The following is a 22164-nucleotide window of genomic DNA, read 5'->3' as shown; positions in this document are numbered from 1 at the left end:
ATGCGTACTAGTAGCGTACAGACTTCAATTGCCCGAATCATTGTCTGCGGTACACAACGTGTTCCATGTATCTCAGTTAAAGAAATGCCTTCGAATTCCTGATCGAACCATAGATGTGGTGGATGTTAATTTGGAACCAGATTTGACTTATTCGGAACATCTCATTCGAGTTTTGGATCAGAAGGACAGAATCACTCGAAAAAGGACCCTCAAGTTTTATAAGATACAATGGAACCAACATACTGAAGACGAAGCTACCTGGGAAACTCAAGATTTCTTAGAGAAACATTTTCCTAGGTTTTTAGCTTCATGTAACCTGTAAGATTTGTATATCCTATTGTAAAGTTGGAACAAGCCCCATACCACCCCCTGCTCTGTAAGATAAATAAGGAAATAAAGTTGTGACGTGTTTCCTTTTCCATTACTTACCCTAGGACCTTAAATCTCGGGGCGAGATTCTTATATGGGGGGAAGGATGTAACACCCCTGGTGTTACTAGAACTAAAATTTGAGCATGGCATCATATGCATTGACATGTCATTATGTTTGTTACACCTATAATGCATTCACTAGGCGAAAACTTCAACACAAGTTGTGATGTGGTGATTTGAAGTGTTCTTAACCCTAGAATAGATACTTAACCCTGGGATTGGGGTATAAGGGTGAATGTGAGGCTAAAATGAGTAATACCTCAAAAGTTATTGGAAATGTTCACAAGAGATTAAGTTTGATGAATTTGAGTGGCACAAAAACCCTAGAGTGCCCAAAACCCTAAATCGAACCCTAGAAACCCTAATTTGTGCCCTATATGGTGATTAATTTCTATACACTTTTGGACCAAAGTGTATATAGCAAAGTGGTAGAATATAAAAAACTAAACAACTTTTACATTGGAGGATTTTCAAGTAATGTGGAACAAATTGGACTAAATTGTGAAAAAGTCACAAGGTCATCCATAGGGCTAACTCTGAAATCAGTGAGATTAAGCTGACTTTGGAACCTTGTATTTCCTAATCTATGAAGATTTTGCCCCAAGTCATTACAATAAACTTGTAGAGCTATGTTAGGGGAACAAGTTTTATTAAGTGATTAAGCATAGGTGCTGTACAGAAATTGGAGATAAATGGACTTAAAGTCAGGCTGTCAGTCACCCCTGAATCTGAATTTTGACTGACAGTGAACCGGGGTAAACTTTGGGAACAATTTCGAGTAGGATCCAGTAAGTATTTGATTGTGGTTGCTATAACAAAATCAAAGCTGGTTTGTAGGAGATCAACTTTGCTATAGATGGGTTAGTAAGTTGCCACACAAAAATTCGAGAACAAAGCCCTGCAAGTTGCTCGGTCAGACAGACTGACGAAGATAACCATGGTACAGTGAACGATAAGATCTTTAGATGCAGTGAACGTGCTGCCGGTGAACTCCGCGCCGTGATCCTCGCCGGCGTTGCGATTCGTGCCCGGTGGTGTGCGGATAACTACGCAGGGTGAAAGATCTTGCGCAGGGGATGAAGTCGGGGCACTGTTACTACCCAGTCGTCGTACCCACTTGCGCAGCGACGTGGTCGGACGGTCATCGCCATGGAGATCGCCGTTCACCGCGATTGCGTCATGCCGTAGTCCTTTCACCACGCACATGAAGTCGTGGCAAGCTAAGAGTTGCCACCCTTGAGTCATAGTGCCATTGAACGCCACGACGAGCTCACCAGTGCAACATCTTATCACCACCGTGATCCAAATCTCCAAATTCGGGACAACCGTGGCCAGCTGCTATAAATTGAGTGCACAGCCAGCTCCGTTAGTTTATCATGAACCCAGAGCACCCACACCCGCCTCCGATCGTTGTAATACCCAAATTATAAAGCTCATACAAGAGTTGATCTCCTTATGTGATTTGCCATCTACCTTTGAGACATGTGACTAATCATGTTTAAATGTGAGTAATTCTTTACTAATACACAAATAAACCATGCATCATATTGGAGATTTGTTTGTGCATTTAATAATAATAACACTAATAGGAATATAACAATGCTTTGAGATTTGGGTTGGACACTAAATTGAAGTTTAGGATTTGAAAATAGAAATGGAGAAAAAGGAGAGAAAAGAAAAAGAGAAAGGATATAAAAATATAAATATATCTTCAAATTGGTACTTTTTATAGCGCAATATAATCTGGGGATAAATTTGTCACAAGTTTAAATTGAAACTAGAATTTAAATTTAAATTTGGAAAGGAAGAAAAGAAATAGAAAATAAAAAAGAAAAGGAAAAGATAAGAAATAGGAAAAACCTGCTTGGGCCCAAACCACTGCCGGCCCACTTCACCTTCCCACCCGCACGACCCGATAACCTTCACGCGCGGGACCTGGCATGCGGGTCCCTTTCGACAGTCGCGAGCCCAACACCTTCAGCCGCTGGCCCCACGGACCCACTTGGTAGACACTCAGCTTGGGACGCCTGCACGTAGGATCGGACGGTCAGATCCACTGTCGCCACAACGGATCGTGGCGGATTGAGCGGGGGCCGTGGCGATCTTCCCGGGCGATTTGCGGCGCCGCGACAGACTCAAGGCCTGTTTGGTTCGTGGCTAACTACGCCACACTTTGCCTAAGGTTAGTCGTTCGAATTGAAGAACTAACCTTAGGCAGAAAAGTTAGGCAAAGTGTGGCAAGTTATGTAGCGAACCAAACATGCCCTCAGCTCACCTATATTGCCACGCCGCGGGTTTCCCTCTCTTCCCCTTCCCATTTGCGCTACACGCGACCAGAGAGATAGAGCGCAGAGAGCCGAATTTGGGCGGAGTTGAAGTCGCAGCGGGTTCTGCTCCCTCACCGGCGTTCAGCTTCTCGGGATAGCACCAGAGGGGCGCCTAGGCGAGAAGGTTCAGGTGCAGACCTTGGGCGGTGTTGGCATCTACCGGAACGACGTCAATTTCTCGCCGTTGTTGTCACGCCGCCGTGAATCCGCACCACGTCGAGTACCGGGCCTGCTGGGTCTTCATCCTCAGTAAATTACCCCCATCTAATTCCACCTTGAGCTTCGCATCGCATTAGTGCACTCACATTAGGATCGTGTCGTAGCTGCGTGGTGCGTTCTGAACCGGTTATGACGCCGCCGCCGGGGCAAACGTGGCGGTGCTGTGGCGGAAGAAAGACGACGCGTGGTGGCCATCCGATTTCAATTTGGCAGCGGAGATTAGATTGCGTAATGGTAAAACCCTGGCTTTCAGATGTAAAATGAACGGTTAAGATTGACTCTAGCGCATACCGGTTCGACCAGATCCTATCGGGGCCGTTAATTGGTAATCGCACGGTCTGAAGTAGATCGACGTGGCGGGCGGTCCTCGGCCGATGAATTCGGATCCAACGGTGGGTAGTGGCTGGAATTGTTAATCGGGTCGATCTAATCGGGTGCTCAAGTTCACGATCTAACGACCCAGGTTTCGCCGTACCCCTTCGGCCGACACCGTTTGTAAAAGAGACCCTAAACCTTTAGCTAATCAACCCGCAGTCCATGTGCCAGTAGCTAGAGTCATGGGAAAACTTTGATTTAGCCCCCTACGTTTTCTAGAATTTAGTGCTCAATCCAGAGAGTAATGAAAATAGAGAATTAATTCTGGAAATTGATTTTAAATACAAAAATAATTCCAGAAACTTGTATAATTCATATTAAATTCATTTTAACTCTAAATTGAGTCATTCTAGAGACATTAATTTTGTTTTAATATTCTTCATCACCTAGTACCTCTGTTTAATCATGAAACTAGAATTAAAATTGTTCATTTGAATTAACCTATTCTAAATACTTAATAACTTCAAAAATTCATAACTAAATAAATATAACTCCAAATTTAGTGGTTCTTGTTCCTATGATCTCATTACATAGCGTAGAATATTATCATGCATTATGTTCTATTGTTTGGTGTGATGTTAATTTTTCTATACTATGTATGTTTGTATTGATGCAAGTAGACGAGCAAGCCACAGAGGATCCAGGGGTTCAGCAGGAGGAGATTGCTGAGCAGGAGCTCGTTGAAGGCAAGTTGTGCCCTTTATCACTTCCTTTTTACTCAGTCATGTTCTTATTAATCATAATGATCTGCATAGGTTAATTTTGATGGGACCCAATAGGTTACCCCAGTTTGGTTATCTTTATACCTTGTTTTACGACTGAACTTTTGGGTAGTACATGCTATTGCTTTATATGGTTTTGGGTATAGAGATATACATCACTCATGATTACACTTTTTATTATCAGTCTATTATCACTATTTGTGATAAGATCATTATGTTAATGGTAACATGGAGAACCGCCCGGGAAAACAGTGCTACCACAAGGGTGGTATGGGACGCTCTTGTCTGATTAACTAGGAAAGCCAGTGGATGACTACCTTACCCGATAGGAGCAAGGGTAGTAGGGGAGTGGTCAGTGTGGGGATGTCCTTGGGTTGATTTTGCTGCGATGGCAGTCAGGCAAGGGATCCTGCACTGGAGCTTCCTATAAACTATAGCGGGTTTTCTGAAGCTAGTGGAACTTTGTAAAGGCCTTGTAGTGGTACCTTGCCTCGCTTCCTTGGTAGAGGTGTATGGGGTTCGATCAACCCCGTGGCAAATGGGTAACACGACTTGTGGGTAAAGATGCGCAACCTCTGCAGAGTGTAAAACTGGTATACTAGCCGTGCTCATGGTCATGAGCAGCTCGGACACTCACATGATTAATTTATGGAATTAAATTCAATTTGTCATTTGCATCGCATTGGGATTATTTTATTATTACTTTTATTTATTATTACTAAGGTTTGGTATTTATTTACACTTAGTAACTGCTAATAAAATTTTGACCAACTTATAAAAGCAATGCTCAGCTTCAACCTTTATTTTATTGATCAGCCTTACACTTCACATGAACTCCCACCTTTGGTGAGTTCATGCACATGATTCCCCACAACTTGTTGAGCGATGAACATGTGTGAGCTCACCCTTGCTGTCTCACACCCCCACAGGAGAAGAACAGGTGGTTCAAGAGGAGCCGCCTAACGAGGAGTTCGACTTGATCTAGGTGGCGTCTCCCAGTCAGCTTTGTGGCGCGAGGGAAATAATATTTAGTTCGTTTTATATTTATCATTTATTTTGTAATACTTCCGCTATGTAATAAGTACATTTATGATATTTATCTCTATGCACTCTGTTATTATATGTGTTGTTCTTCCTTGGCGCACATATGAGACGCACCCGGCTTTGTCCCTTAAATACGGGTGTGACAATTGTCCACCGTAGCGCCCTAATTTGGAATTTCCCTCAAATCCATTCTCCACGCCGCCGTCAGCACCCCCTCCGTCGACCCACTGTCCTATCCCTCCACTCGTCTTCCTAACTGCAGTTCTTGAGTCCTGGTATGTTGCTAAAGCTTACTGTGTCCACAATTTGTATGTTACTGCACTATGTCGTCAGGAACACGTCAGGAAAGTCGCTAGCTCTGCGGTTGTGCGTGGACTGAGCTCTAGAGCTGTGTTCAGGTTAAATTAGGGATTTCCAGTGGCTCGCCAGGGGTGGAATTAGGCGTAGACCGACTTAGGGCACATATTGTTGTGTATTGCGGCCGGTACGAGTTTGCCGGAGAGCGCACACCGTCGTCCACCATCGGGGACTTGGTCTTGTAAAGGAAAGAAAGGAGAGGGGCTTAAGTGCGATTGTCAGTGAGACAGGGAATAATGCGTAGGGATTCTTTACCGGTTATTCAAATCGCCGAGGGTCTCTGCACAAGATTTCCACGGGCGCGCGCGCAGGCGCGTTTGCCTGGACGTGGGCCGGTTTGGGCTGAATTCAGCCCAGTACTATTCATCTTTTTCCTTTTTCTTTTTTCTGCCAGACTTGGAAAATTGTAGGAAATTCTAGAAAAATGGTAAAAAAATGAGACCAATTTTATTAGACTTCTAAAATCATCTAGTATTTAATAAAAATAGTTCCAAGATTTTTAGTCCAAACCAGGAATTATGTAGCATTTAAAGATGCCTAAACCTAGCCTTTTAGAATTTTAGAATTAATTTAGTAACTCCAAAAATAATAAAACTTTTTGGGTAAGCTTGGTTTAATGATCAAAGCCCTTGGGTAAAGTTTGGCATGCTTTGGACATTATTTGGTGCCAAACCTAAGACACTAGCTTTCTAGGATATGAGTGCCTAACCCTAATAGAGTACCAACCCAAGAAACTCTAGTGACTAGTTTGTACCATGAAGGAAAGTTGTATTCAAGATACAACTTAGTTTGTTTCTATTATAATTGCATATTAGTAGCATCACATAAGCATTCATGTATATGTTATGTATAGAAAACTAAGAAGAAGTGGTAGTCAAAGAAGAAGTTGTCCCGCAAGCTGAAATTCCACCTATCGAGAACAACTTCTACTTTGATATCTGTGGGACAGACCCTGAGCCTCCTACAACACAAGGCAAGCCCCGGTGCATTTACCCCTTTCCTTGTTGTTTTAAAACTCTTTATCACTTGAGATGATGCATTAGGTGATAGGAGTTTTGTGCTAAACAATTGCTACATTCCCTTCCTTGGAACTGATTACCATTCCTTGATACATGTTTTACTTAAAAGTTTTCTGATGCTTAGCTTTGCTTTAGAAAACAAAATGTTTTGATTTAAACAAAAGATGATGCTTCATATGGGATGGGAAGTTTTCAAAGAAAAGACTTGATGGTGAATCCATCATGGCCGTGATGGTTTCGACATCTAAAAAGATGTACTTCTGTCAGGTACCAAACTTTGGGTTGTAAATGATAAAGATGAGACCGAGCGGGTGACTTGCACGAGAAGGAAGTCTCGGTGTAGTGTCTCCGTCTGAGTCGATCAAGGACCGTGTCGATGTGGGCTGCTGACCGAGGACCCTTTAACTGGCCATATGTCTCGTCATGGGTAAGCTTTGCCTCGGTCGGACCAATACCAGAAAGGCCACCACGCAATGGGAGTGGAGAGATGGCGAGAGTAGCGTGTACCCTCCGTGGCAAGGGGCTGAACGATGGTGTATCTGTGCTCTCGATTGGCGTGAACCCGTTCTGGTCTTGAGAAACCCGGTGACGAGTTGACATATGCAAGGGTTAAGTGCTACATATGTCGTGTGGTTGGAGATCCTCAGCTGAGTATTAATCGATTCGGATCACCGTTACTTCTCGGACATGAAGACTTGGTCACTGACTTACACGTAACAATCCAATGAACTGAAGGGATGATAAAAGACGGCTAGTATAGGCCAAGTGCCTGAACTAGGATAAAAAGAACTCTATATACAGGTAATGACTTAACCTGATAATAAAACTGGATTTTTAAGGATTTACTGTTAGTAAGCTTTTCTACAAACAGAGTCTTTGATTATTGATCAGCTTTACCTTGATTCCCAAAAGCCAGCATATCCTTGAGAGTCTTTTTCCTTAGACGGGTAAGACTTGTGAAAGTACACTCTGTACTCAGGGTTTTCGAACCCATGTTGTTGTAGGTGATGAAACATCTGAGTTTTGCTGTTTCTGCTCGAAGGTGGAGCCAAAGGAGGAGGCTAATCAGTAAACTTGTTTTGGGAGGATGTTTCGCCTCCCAGTTTGAAAACTCTAAGCTGTCATGGGGGAGGGTGTTTTGCCTCCCTGTTATGTAATAATATGTTATGTACTAAGACACCCAATATTGTAATAATACTCTCTATATATTTTATATATGAATGTAAATTATGTTATTGTAATCCTTCCGCTTATTCTTACTCCGATTATGTGTGTAATGTCTGCATGATGGGTGAAGCGCTCTTGGGCGATATGATGATGATACAGATGACCAAACTTGTCGAGTGATTATGCGCATCTATAGGGTTGTCCGAGGTCCTTAGGACAAGGACATCTGTAGGTGGGTCTAATACCTTGGGAAGTTCTGTGACACACACCAAAGCAAAACATCATACAAAAATAGATGTATTCCGGCATGATGCAACAATCATTGTTCCTTTAGGGTTTTATTTTACTAGACTAACACATATATAAAACAAAATAACTCTCCACTATTTCAAAAAAAACAAAAGAGAAGACGGGAAGAAAGAGGGTAACATCTGAATTTGGTGGATATCAGAAAAGAAAATTTATACCCCTAAATTCAGTGTGTTACAACGGGGCCGTCGTCCCATATGTTTTTCCAATTCCAGATTTCCCTCTAATGCATCCCAAGCCGAGCTTTGTAGAGTACATAAGTTCGTTCGGTTCCATTTTTCCCTCATCTCTCCTTTCTCGTTTTTCCTTTTTTATCAGTTTTGCACCCTCCGACCTTGTCTTCCTTTTTTCTCCAGCCTTCCTCCCTGGTGCTACGGGACAATCTCGTTCCCCTGCAAAAGCGCGAGGTGGAGAAGGAGGTGGCTCGCACACGGGCGAAGCAGCAACAGAAGGACAAGAAAGACAAGGTGGAGAAGAAACGGCGAAGGGTCGAGCACCAGATACGTAAGGATCGTGGCACCGAGACCGAATCGACCGACAAAGAAGAGGAAGAGAACAATGATACGAGTGTGGGCTCCGATTGGGACCGATGACCTTTCTGGCTTCTATCGTGCGCGGTGCCCCACCCCTCTAGTACCGCCGTCGGGGCCGCTGTGGCCGAGTAGCCTTCGTCCCTCTCGCCATCGGTGGGGTTCTTCATTCTCGCCTCCAAAGGAACTCTGATCAGAACCCAAGTCTGTGCTTAGAGCTCTACGTAGAGTAGGCGGTAGAAGCCAAGCATGTTACTTTACCTATAGATGTCCAATAAGCACGAGGCCCGTGAGCCCGACACGAAGCCCGTTGTTCGGGCCCGATCCGAGCTCGGCACGGCCCGGTTCTATGCGGGCACGGGCCGGCCCGGCACGAATAAGCGGGCCGGGCTCGGACAAGAAACTAGGCACGGTGGGCTAGCCCGGCACGGCCAGTTTACCTCTAAGCCCGTTAAGCCCGCTTTTTTTTACACTAAAATGTGTTTACCGGCCCGCATAGCCCGTTTTTCGGCCCGTTTTTTCCGTGCTAAACGGGCCGGCCCGGCCCGTTTAGGCCTGCTGCGGGCCGGGCTCGGACAAGAAATTGAGCCCGCGTGCCTAGACGGCCCGGCCTGGTTCTCTAACCGTGCCTGGCGGGCCAGGCCCAAAACGGGTCGGGCTTCACCGGGCCCGGGCCGGGCCGGGCGGCCCATTTGGACATCTCTAACTTTACCTCGTCCACTTCAGGAGGTAGAGCCAGCCTGGGCCCTTCTCGTCGCTTGCGTGGGGTGAGGCTGAGAGCGTCAAAGGCCTTCGGTGTAGCATTGGGGCCTTCAACTGGAGTTGGTCGGGCGGGCACTGCCCTAGCCATGTTGATTTCCCGGCTGATATTGATATTGAGGCTCCCGAAGCAGATGGTTCTCTAGGGGTACATCCAGTATGGGGGCCGCCGTCAGCCCTCACAATTGTACCAAGATTCTCTGACAGAGGGAGGCAGGCCTTTAGGGCCCTGATCCCTTCTCCTTCGTCGTTAAAGGGGAAGTTGAGGTTCTCGAGACAGATCGTCGTTCTAGGAGTGCGATTGGCGTTGCGATTTGCCATCCAGAGCTTGGAAAATTTCGTATCGGAACACGCAAGTCTCCTACCTGGCACGCCAACTGTCAGTATTTCGAACCTCGCTCCGACAAGTAAATTTATTGTGAGCGCTCTAGGCTCTAGAGGGTGTGCGCGGTGGGCGCAAGATTTATACTGGTTCAAGCAGAACGTCCCTACTTCCAGTCATCAATGGCTTGCGCTGCCGACACAATTGATGATCAAAACTTGTAGTAGGGTTACAAGCGGGTGAGAGAGGGAGGAGAGGCTCTCAAGTCTCTTTTTCGGGGTGGAAGTGGAGCTTATAAGCTACAAGGTGGAGTCCTAGATAAGTCTTGGATCAGCAGCAGGGTTCCAGCCTCCTGGTCCTCGTCATTATTTTAAATGTCCAACTAAGGGCCTTAGCAGTGAGCTTTTGGATAAGATATAAATGCTATAGCTACGAGCTAATCCATTTAGTGGTTTTTTTAAAAAACATGACATAACTTTATAGATAGTTTAAATGTTCAATATTTGAATCTAACAGTTCAAACTAGTAGTTCAAATATTCAATAATAAATCAACATACATGCAAATTCAACGTTCAACGACACATGTAAAAGTCATTTAACCACTACCTAACAAACATTAAGTTAAAGGGTCTGCCCACAATTTTTTTAGCCTCAATGTTTCAAAGATTTGGCTAGTAAAAAAGATTGCATGTTTAGCAGCTAAATCAAACTAATGTTGCGTATTTAGCGGGCTAAATAAGGCTATTAGCGGCTAAGTTTGATTAGCGCTAAATAGTGCATCTCTTAGCTCTAGACCTCCTGAAAGGCTATAGCCGGCTAAATAGTCGTTATTAGCCGCCTATTTAAAACCTTGGTCCTCGTCTGCGCTCCTCCTCCTGTTCATCCTTGTGGGTACATGTCTAAGTGCGCTCGACTCCGTTCTGAAGGCGTCCGGGGCCGTCTGGTTGCCTTCTAAAACGTCTGAAAGAACACAACCCCTTGCATCGAGGCCAACCCCTCCCTTTTATAGGTCGGGAGGGGTCGATCAGCGGTGGCTTCCTTGGGAAGGAGTTGTAAGGCAAGGGTAAAACCAACATTCTACCCGGGGTAAAGCCACACATACTCGTGGGGCCCATGATTGTCTGGATGTTTCGTATTAACCGTGGCACATGATGCGGGGCTGCGATGGTCCCAAGCGCCATCATTTTGGCTACGCTGACCCTTAGTCTCCGTAGCCTGGGGCTCGACATGACCCATCGTGTAGCCTGGGGCTCGACATGACCCATCGTGCTACGCCATCACAGGAGTATGGAATTGAGCAAGGTCAAGTGTAGGGATCTAACGGAGGTGGTGGAGCAAAACCCTGTGCGGTGCCAAGGCTCTGCATGTACTAGAACATCTGCGCCATCCTCGCCTCCATCTTCTGTCGTTCCCTCCTCTCTTCTTCTAGTTGGGCCTGTAATATTTCCAACCCAATGTTATAGTAACTCAAAGAGAAGGTATATAACTCAACGAATGGCAAGTTACAGAAGCACTAACCTGGAGTTGTTGTACCTGATTATGTGAGATGTCCTGCCAAGGTCGTATGGCTGGGCTTGAGCTCGTGCTCCTTGCTCGCACCTGAGATAGAGTGGGAGTGGACGACGAGTCGATTGCCCCGTCGGTCCAGTACCGCCCATGTCTCTTGCCTCCTCCGACCCTCATGAGGACATCTCCATTAATGTCCTCAGTCCTTAGATCGTAATCTGGCCCATGGACCTCCTGTGTCATGGTGATGTACTCATGAAGGCGCCTGTAGACGGCGGGGTTGCTATACGCCTCGGGCCCGTCATCCGAGTTGTAGGTGACGTCGGACGTCACCTTGCCCTTATGGGCCATAGCATAAGCCGAGAAGATGGAGCAAGGCTGGCCACCATGTGACGCTGACTGCAAGAAAACCAACGAGATAGTTAGAAATAATATCTAATCCAGTGTTATATACCTAAATAAAAAAGAGGGCGTACCCATGCTTCTGCATATTTGCCTAGGCTGCGGCTGCCTTGGTGGTGGGAGGGACCTTGCATCATTAGACACCATTCCTGGCTAGTGTTGTGCACCTCGTCCCACTCAGGCGAGCACCATCTATCCACCATCTACTCCTAGCACTGAGGATGTGAGGCGCACCAATAAGGAATCATCTACAAACTGCATATCACAAGATAAAATTAAGGAAATTTTTTGTCACGGATATTAAAGTGTTGTATTTACCTGCAAGTACTGGTCCCTAGTCAACGACATGGTTCGGCCTTCCTGCTTGGTCACCTTCTCCTCAAGGATGGAGCCATGGTAGCTGACGATGGCCTGGATTCGTGCCTCGTAGTGCATGTCCACGATGAGCTTCTTACATCTCGTGGTGGCCACCACATCCGCCCTAGCCTCATATCCAACCTCGCATCTGAAGAAATCCTACATACAAAGACGATGTATCCATACATTATTTCAAGAATGTGCAATGAATGCGACATATTTTACATTATAGTAAGACTTACCCACAGCTATTGCTTCACCTGCTCCGCCTTGTTGTTGAATTCCCTGTCATCCCGGTCTACTGCATCGGGGGCGACGACGTAGTGGTCGAAGGTGTAGGCTGGGCCTATCACTCCGGCGTACTCAACCAGTCCAGGGAAGTGTTCCCTACACAGCAGGCCGAGGATGCCATTGGGGTTGCAGCCGTGACCCCCAGCTTCTCCACAACCTTCCAAGACATGTCCAAGTGATAAATAAAAAGTATTAGTTTATATTATGAATTTGAACACATAATATAAACAAGCAGGGAGAACATAAAGTTACATGCCTCTCCCTATCTGGTCGAATCAGTGGTCACCTATCTCGAAGTATGGGACGCTGAGGGAGACTCACGAAACCTCGCACATAGACGTTCCTCGAACCTGAGGCATCCGGCTGAGCGTCATCGTCATCGTCCTGCTGCGCCGCATCGACAGCAGCCTGCTGCTCCACCTGCTGCTGGACGTCATCGTCCTATTATGCCTCCTCCACCGTCCTACTAGTGCTCCTCCTCCCCCTCCTCATCCTCATCCCACCGCCCACCATCTTTGTCCAACAACCTGCAATTAAGAGTAAACAAATAAGCACATATAAAAAGATGTATTTAGAAACAGGTGCGAAATAAAAAATATAGCATTACATCGATTAAAAATAATCTTCATATGTGTCGGGGTTAACCGGATCATAACTCTCATCATCACTATCAACCATTTCATAGTCAACACCATCTGAAGATGCAAGTTCGTCATTAATGTCATTGCCTTCAAGTATTACTAAGTCATTCTCATTTTGCACCTCATCATCCTCCTCATCAACAACCATCTCAATATCTACTTCCATTCCAATAGCTTCGGTTAAGTCTATCTCAAATCGCCCTTCTAGCCCATTGAAAGGGAAATAGGCTTACACCTTTTCCTAAATTGATTTTGGTGGTTGAATTGCCCAACACAAACTATTGGACTAACTAGTTTGCTCTAGATTATGAGTTCTATAGGTGCCAAAGGTTCACAACAAACCAATAAAAAGACCGAGAAAGGATTCAAATATAGAGAGCTAAAGTCAGCCGAAGTGTGCCCTGGTCTGGCACACCGGACTGTCCGGTGCACCAGGGACTCCAACTCCGAACCGCTCACCTTCGGGAATTCTGGGAGCCAGTCCGCTATAATTCACCGGACTGTCCGGTGTAGCACCGGACTGTCCGGTGTGCTAGCGGAGCAACGGCTACTTCAGCGCCAACGGTCACCTGCAACTGCATTCAATGCGCTACAGTGCGCGCAAAAGTCAGGCACGCGCCAGAAGGCGCACCGGACAGTCTACAGGACCTGTCTGGTGCACTACCGGACTGTCCAGTGGCCCAGAAGACAGAAGCTCCAACGGTCAGAATCCAACGGTTTGGTGACGTGGAAGGCGCACCGGACAGTGTCCGGTGGCGCACCGGACTGTCCGGTGCACCATGCGACAGCAGCCTTCACCAAACGACTAGTTTGGTGGTTGGGGCTATAAATACCCCCAACCACCCACCATTCATTGCATCCAAGTTTTCACACTTCCTACACCTTACAAGAGCTATAGCATTCAATACAAGACACACCAAAGAGATCAAAACCTCTCCCAAGTCCATAGATCATTCCTAATCAAATAGTGACTAGTGAGAGAGTGACTTGTGTTCATTTGAGCTCTTGCGCTTGGATTGCTTCTTTTTCTAATTCTTTCTTGTGATCAACTCAATTGTAACCGAGGCAAGAGACACCAATTGTGTGGTGGTCCTTGCGGGGACTTTGTGTCCCGTTTGATTGAGAAGAGAAGCTCACTCGGTCTAAGTGACCGTTTGAGAGAGGGAAAGGGTTGAAAAAGACTTGGTCTTTGTGACCACCTCAACGGGGAGTAGGTTTGCAAGAATCGAACCTCGGTAAAACAAATCCTTGTGTCTCATTCTTTATTTGCTTGCGATTTGTTTTTCACCCTCTCTCTCGGACTCGTTCATATTTCTAACGCTAACCCGGCTTGTAGTTGTGCTTAAGTTTATAAATTTCAGATTCACCCTATTCACCCCCCTCTAGGCGACTTTCAATTGGTATCAGAGCCCGGTGCTTCATTAGAGCTTAACCACTCGAAGTGATGTCGGGAGATCATGCCAAGAAGATGGTGATCGGCGGTGAGAAGTACGCTACAAGCCACAGGAAGGCTCCATCAAGGGAGTCCGCCAACAAGAAGAAGGATGGATCCCCGTCACGCATTCGATCACACAAGAGTGGCGAGAAGAAGAAGAAAATGAAGAAAGTGGTCTACTACGAGACCGACTCTTCATCGCCCTCTACATCCGGATCTGACTCCGCGTCCATCACTTCTAAGCGCCAAGAGCGCAAGAAGTATAGTAAGATCCCCCTACGCTTGTAACACCCCAGGTGTTACTCAGGGTGTCCACCCCAGGGTTACCCCCTTTTTACCCATTATCACATGAAGATTGAATTGGGCAAAGTATACCAAACTTGGAATTCTAGGTCCTAAGCAAGTGTAACCCACCTTGGATGTCATGCCCTAGCTTGTCATGCACATCTAAGTGGGGATCTCCCAAAACCCTAAAGCAAAACCCCCATAGGCAATGGGAACCCTAATTGAAGCCATGATCAAAAGATCATGTAAACCTTATGATCATGGTTTGGGCCAAATATAAAAGTTGTAATATACTTAATAACCTACAATTAATAGTAAGGAAGTACCCCCAAAAAGTTTTCAGAAAAGCCCTAAACAGTTCACCTAAGATTTAGCACAAGGAGGAAATTCAGTTTTTGCCTAAGTACAAAAACTAACCCTTGCACAAAGACTCCACATGTTCACCTTAATCCCCTTTTCAAAACCTTTCGACCCAATTGACAAAATGGCGCCAAATTAACCCTAGAACACCCTGGAAAGAGATGACACCTACCCTAGGGCGCTAGACACGACTTGACACCCCTTTTGTCTCGGTTCGGGCTCAGCTGACACAGCAAACTTCTCCCCTCTCTATCTCCCTACCCCGACCATATCTCGACTTGGAACTCACAGCGAAAAGATAGGATTTGGTGCAGAGAAGCGACCGTACACAGTGACTTTGCCAAGATACGCACGCTATGGCGCTCTAATCGGCCGTTGAACCATGGCAGAAGCAAGCTTCCACGTGTTCGACGCGAGCTGGCATCCGGGGGCGCGCTCAGAGCACGCCCGTGCGCGAACCCCCGCGCGCCCGCGGCCGCCCGTGACCACGCCCACACCACGACTATAAAGCCCGCCCCAGTGCTTGGCTGCCTTCCCCGTTACCTCCTCCGTACCTCGCCGGACTTGCCCGAGCCAGCCATTAGCTCCGGCGACCTCCCCGCGACCCGCCAGTGCCGCCCGAGAGCAACCACCGTGGCCAGCCCCTCTCCCGTCCTCCTCCGTTTGATCCAAGCCCTCAGATAGCTTCCTGGTGAGGCCGTGAGACTTGCTCAAGCTTGACCCGGGGACCCTCGTCACCGGAATAGCCCAATCGTGCTCACCGGAGTTCAAGAACCCGCCGGCGCACGTGGACCGGGTAAGCCCCTGCACCGTTTTCCAATTCGTTGCGCGCATGGCCTCTGTGTCACCCCGTGAAGCTCCTCGTGCACCCTAATTGAACTATACCGCCGTGGTTTGGCCGGAGCAGGAGCCGCCGACGACCCCCGCCGCCTGTGCTCGTGGCCAGGGTAGCTCCGACCACCTCCGACACCGACCCGCACACCGACGTGACCGTCGCGACCTCCTGGACGTCACTGACCACCCCACCGGAGCTCTACTGCCGCCGGTAAGCCCCACCGCCGTAATCTATGCCGCGGGTACTATTTAAGCCAGTCAGGGAGCGCGGGTTAGATTTCAGTTAAGTCCAGGGGGCCTTGCGCAATGTCAGTGACCCAAGCCAATAGTGGACCAAGGGCTGTTCTGTGAGAAAAGAAAAGGAAAAACCCTAGGGGCCTCAGCGTAAACCTGTTTTCTTTTCCATTTTCGAATTTCTTTTCTTTTTGTTATAACAGATAGCTAAATAAATGCATAACTCGAAGAATAATCATCCAAAAATGTTCAAACCAATTTTGCTAGATTCTGGAATTTATGAACTATCAGATAAAAATAATAGAACCCATGGCTTCTGTATTTCTTTCTAAAGTTTTGAATTAAATAAGAAAACCACTCAACACTCAATATTAGAAGGAAAAATAGGAATATTGTTTGACCAGGGTTAGAAAAATTTTGAGAAGCTTATATCTACCTACTAGACCAAGTAAAAATGTTAAACCTCTCTGTCTACTCCATTTAAATTAGTTTTACCCCTTATTCTATGATATGCTTAAAGATAAGGAAAATAGAAAATGTAATTTAATTAATGAACCAGAGAGTACCTCTATTTTTGTTAGGTTACTTATTCAATACAGTTCACTGGAAAAATATATCATACCCTGGTTTAGTACAAATTAAGTAGGATATCTTTTATTTTAATAAAACAAGGATAACTTAGAAAAACCCTACAAAAATGACCCCAAGGTAAAAACACCCCCACCCTTGGGATAACTAATATTTTATTAAGGAGAACTTAGGAAAAATAGGAGATCTGCTGTTTGACATTTTTCAAATAATAATGTAGTAGAAAGAGCCTTTTTGACATTAAACTTAAGAAAATCATAACTAAATAACCACCCCTTAGTTTTCTGTGATTTTTAGCACAGAGGCCTATTATTACTATGGGATGCCAGCAAAAATAACCTTTAGGACAGAACCTACCCCTGACTAAGAGGTGTAGTGTAAAGTGGCCCATTTTGCCTAACTATTGTTATTTTTGTTTAAAGCCTAGCCTTTGTACTTAAAGCCTCAACTTCTTAAAACAAGTTAGAATAGCAAAGGGCAACCCACTGTAATTTTTACAGAATTTTTGGAAATTATTAAAACCCTGTTGTAGTTCAAACCTACCCTAGAAACCCTAAATGGGAATTAAGGAAAGGAAAAAGAATAATGTGAATTAAGGTTATCCTAAAACCTTTGTAATCTGTCCACTAAAATGTATCAAGGCAATACCAATCCACTATGTTATCCTAAAAGAAAACCTAAGCTTAAAAGGTCATAAGTCTATGTATCTATATATATATGCCACTTGAAGCCCCGCATGACTAAGAAACCCTAAGTTACTTCTTAACTTAGTTCTCTTCCGCATAATATTATTAAATCCGGCATAATCATGACATACATGTTCATTGCATTCGATAGACTGTAATCTTGCTGACGGAGAGTACATCCTCGTGCCGGAGCAAGGAGCTGCTCAGGAGGTAGCCCCAGATCCAGCACCCGAGCCTACACCAGAGGACCTGCCAGCCACTGCTTTGGAAGGCAAGCCCCGGTTTTATGCATAACCTGTTATTTATGCTATTTTACTTCACTTAATGATTGTAGGATTGATTGTGCACTTAGGTGTAGGAATTGTTTGAAACCCTAGTTGCATGATCTCAGGAATCCTTTTGAAATGAATACTAGTATGACAGGTCGAGTAGTTGCTTTATTTAATTAGGATCACGGTAGAAGACGAGTGATTTTTCTAGCACTCGCGTGAGGTCAGGCCATTGATTGTACCCACTTTCATATCGTACTGATGTTGGTTGTGGACAACAATCCATGGGGATTGGTTGTCCACGGGATAAAATTTGAGTAAGGATTAAGGTGTGGTACCGTGAGTCAAGCGTTTGAACGTACTAAACACATACCGAGAAATATGGTAAATCGGTAAGCCTAGTACCTGAGTGAACCTGCCCGCAGACTTTACCCCTCACGCGACCTGAGACGAGGTCTCCCATTCCGGTTATGGTGGGTACAAGTGCGGCCACTGCACGACGGCCATCGGGGTCAGTGGGGCATTGTACGCCAAGGCGGTGAGCCCTGATCTGTTGCCAGGGAATCGATGGGGACGGTTGATGTGTGTGGGGACGGAGTGCCCCTACATGTCGTGTGTTTAGGTTTACCTTGCAAGGATAAAAACTCGATTCGAATCGTCTGCTTCTCGCAGCTAATGAGACTGCTTGATCCATGCTGCTACATTGAGTAACAAGTGGAATGATGCGGAGATGATATAAGATGTTGATTGCTAAAATGTTTGCTACTTTGTATGAATAGATAGTACACTTTTAGCCTTAAGAGAGTCACACTTAACTTTGACTAAGTTAAAATCTTGATTTAGAAACTCAGCTAGTGCTTTTGGCAACCAAACCCCACAGCCAAACAGCTGCATGTCTAGAGGTAGAGGAGTAGACTCCTCACACCGGGTAAGTCTAGCTGAGTATTAGTATACTCAGCCTTGCTTGTGGCATAATTTTTACAGGTTCTCTGGAGGAGATGGTTGCTGGGATAACTTGGCCGTCCACCTTGCCACCGGGTTGGACTGTTGAGTGGGACCCTGCCTCGGCTGAGGAGGAGCATGAGGAGTGATGGGACAGGCTTCCCCATCTCTCTATTTATTTACCGTTAGTTTATTTCCGCTGCACTTCAAACAATGATGGTCACTTTTGCAAAAACTCCGATGATGATGATGATGATGATGTAATAACTTAATACTCTGACATGTATGGTTTTATGCCTTATTGTATTTGCTCTGTGACTCACCATCGAGTGAGATTGTGGTACTTGATCCTGTCAGTGGCCGTGTCGGACCAGATCCGAGGGATTGACGGGTTATTCCCATTTAAGTATGGTCTAGCCTCTAAGGCAGGGCTTAGGCACTTAAGTTGGAATAATTCGGGCAGTTCCGCCACAGCTGGTATCGGAGCTTGTACCACCACAGAGGAATCAATAAAATGTAAATACCATCAATTTTTCTAAGTAAAATTTGATAGAAACAATGTTGGATAGACAGTAGGGCGAGCAGGATAGACCTAGGACGTGAAGCCTTAGGGTAATAGAAGGGTAGCTAGGTGGTTAAGTAATTAGGCCCTACAGGCCACATTTACAGGATGGGAGTTCTTCCCTATTCCTTTTATCTTATTGTGAGGCCGTTCAGGACGAGCATGCATGCATTCATAAATAAGCAATTGGATAGCTGAGTAAAGAACTTAAAAACAAAAATAACAACCAACTAGGTCCCTAGTGCCTTTTTACTTAACTAGAGAAAGGCTGAGTTTTACTTTTTCTTGTTCTTTTTATAATTCTTTTTCTTTTACTTACGCTTAACCGTACACAGATGACTTCCCACGGATCCTCCGATCACGGAAATGCACTGACCCACACGGACGGACGTGCACGAGAGGGCTTTCCCCGCATTTTGTGGGAGATACTTCAGGGGGCTGGATACACGACACCCCCTCAGTACGCGGTGCAGCAGTTCGAGAAGCACCGAGTGCCTCGCTGTCGGGTGAGGATGACCTTGGAGCCTCATCCCCTGCAGCCAGGATGGCGCTCCTTGGACTCCGAGTCTTTCGGATACCGAGCAGAGGATACGATCGAGGCGATCACTCTGCATGGATTGACTACTTTCTGTGGATTCCATCCCTTGGAGCTGGCTACCCACCCCATTGGCTTGTTCCCTGCTGAGAAGGAGGACGACCCGATGTGGAAGGATCGAGTGGAGCATGCCAAGGACATCTGGGCCATCTACCCAGGTCAGACTGCGCACTTGACAGTACGGTGCATGAATGCTCTGTACCGTCTGCAGGTGATGCGCGGTGAGGCAATGTCCCATCTGATGGCACTGCTGGAGGCAACAAAGATCACATTGGATAACAGAGAGGAACTCGTGGTTGATTTATCTCAAGAAATGGTGGAGAAGGATTTGCAGGTGGAGCAGCTATCCACTGACATTCAGGAGTTGGAGGAGCTGGTAGGCACCCGGGAGAACACCATCGAGGTTCTGGAGGATCAGCTCCTTAACACTCAGCAGCAGCTCGCTGAGGCTAACGAGCACCTGGACATGCATCACCAGGAGATCCAGGACCAAGAGGCAAACGAGGACGTCGACATCGAGGGAGGAGATGAGCCTGCCTCCAGTGTAGACACTACTGGCTCAGGAAGACCACCTTCCCCCGAGTCGAGTGTTGCGTCGTTCGCTCACTAGGTGCTCAGGATAGGCTTAGAAGTTGGATAGTCGGACTCCTCGCAGCTAGCTTAGCTTTTGCACCCTTGGGGTACTAGGCTAGATAGAGTTGAGTCATTTTGGAACAATTTGATGTAATCGTGTTAAACTCTCTTGGGAGCTTGTTTGATGGATGCTATTATCAGTTTAAATTTGGAAGGAAGAATTTATGCCTCTTAAAATCCCTTTTGTTGAAGTCGGAATCTATCATGCTGTTTTAACTTTTTCCCTGTGATAAAATCTTGAGCTTGGAACTATGGTGTTAAGTAAGTATGTGGTTTTTTTCAGATGGCCGGGAGGCAGCGTCGTGGCCAGAACGAGCGCGTTCCTCCACCGCCGCCACCACCTCCCACTCTGCAGGAGCTCATGGCTCAGCAGAATGAGATCCTGAGGCAGCTGGCTCAACGTCAGCCACCACCTCAGCACTATGGTGGTGGAGACCATCAGCGTCACCCTGCGGCGGCTACATACCAGGAATTTCTTAGCACCCAGCCTCCATTGTTCACAAGGGCGGAGGACCCACTTGATGCAGATGTGTGGCTGCGAGTGGTGGAATCCAAATTCCCACTGCTCCATGGAGCTTGTTCAGAGGTCACCAAAGTCAGGTTTGCCACCCAGCAGCTTCGCGGACCTGCAAGGACTTGGTGGGATCATTTTCTTGCTATGCAGCCAGAGGACCGAGATGTGGAGTGGAGGGAGTTCAAGGCAGCTTTTAGAGGACACCATATACCAGCCGGGATCATGGATAGGAAGCTCAATGAGTTTTTGGCACTCACTCAGGGCAACAGGACAGTGTTGCAGTATGCCCAGGCCTTTAATGACTTGTGCCAGTATTTGGGATATCATGCAGATACAGATGAGAAGAAGAGAGACAGGTTCAGAAGGGGGCTCAGCACTAAGCTCCGGGATCGTCTCAACACCGTCAGGGCCAACAGCTACAATGAGTTGGTCAACATGGCTATCTCTCAGGAGGACTGCATTACAGCTAGACAGGCAGAGAAGAAGAGGAAGACCCCTGTGACAGGACCCTCGGCTCAGCCACAGCACTTTAGGATTGTGTCCGACACCCAGGGCAAGGGACCTCAACAGCAGCAGCAAGGGCGATGGGTGATCCGACCGCAGCAGCAGCAGCAGGCACCCAACCGCACCCAATTTCCAGCTCAGAGGAGCAATCAGCAGCAGCAGCAGTACCGCTAGGCAAATGACAACAGGTGCTTCACTTGTGGCAACACTGGGCATTATGCCAAGAATTGCCCCAGGAACCAGCAGAGGCAGGGGCAGAATGCTAATCAGAACCAAGGGAAGAGGCAGAAGGTGCAAGTGAGGCAGGGCAGGCTGAACTTCACCACCATGGCTGACATTCCAGAGGGAGCACCCGTCATGACTGGTATCTTTACAGTTTTGAATTATCCTGCTATTATTTTATTTGATTCGGGTGCATCGCATAGTTTTATCAGTGCCAAGTTTAGTGCCAAATGCCAGTTGCCCTTTCACCACACTGATGGGGGCATTACAATTTCAACACCAGGAGGCAGGGTTGCCACTTATCAAATCAACAGACACGTGCCCATAAAGTTTGGTAGTCTAATAATTAAAACCACCCTCCTCATTTTGGGGTTGGATAGTGTGGATATTATATTGGGAACTGACTGGTTGACCAGGCACCAAGCAGTTATTGATATTGCAGCTAGAGCCATTGAGGTGCACTCACCAACTTGTGGTGAAACCACACTATATTTGCCTGACCAGGGTTGTACCCGATCTTGTGCTTTTGTTATGTTAGAATCCCTAGTGGAAAAGGTCCCAGTGGTCCGTGACTATCCGGATGTTTTTCCGGAGGAATTGCCAGGAATGCCACCTGACCGAGATATTGAGTTCACCATCGAATTGCAACCCGGGACTGCTCCTATCTCCAAGAGACCTTATAGGATGCCTCCCGCGGAATTGGCAGAATTGAAGAAACAATT

This window comes from Zea mays, chromosome 1 (assembly GCF_902167145.1).
Source record: "Zea mays cultivar B73 chromosome 1, Zm-B73-REFERENCE-NAM-5.0, whole genome shotgun sequence".
Lineage (NCBI taxonomy): Eukaryota > Viridiplantae > Streptophyta > Magnoliopsida > Poales > Poaceae > Zea > Zea mays.
The sequence above is the reverse complement of the archived record's forward strand: the minus strand, read 5'-3'. Positions refer to the sequence as shown.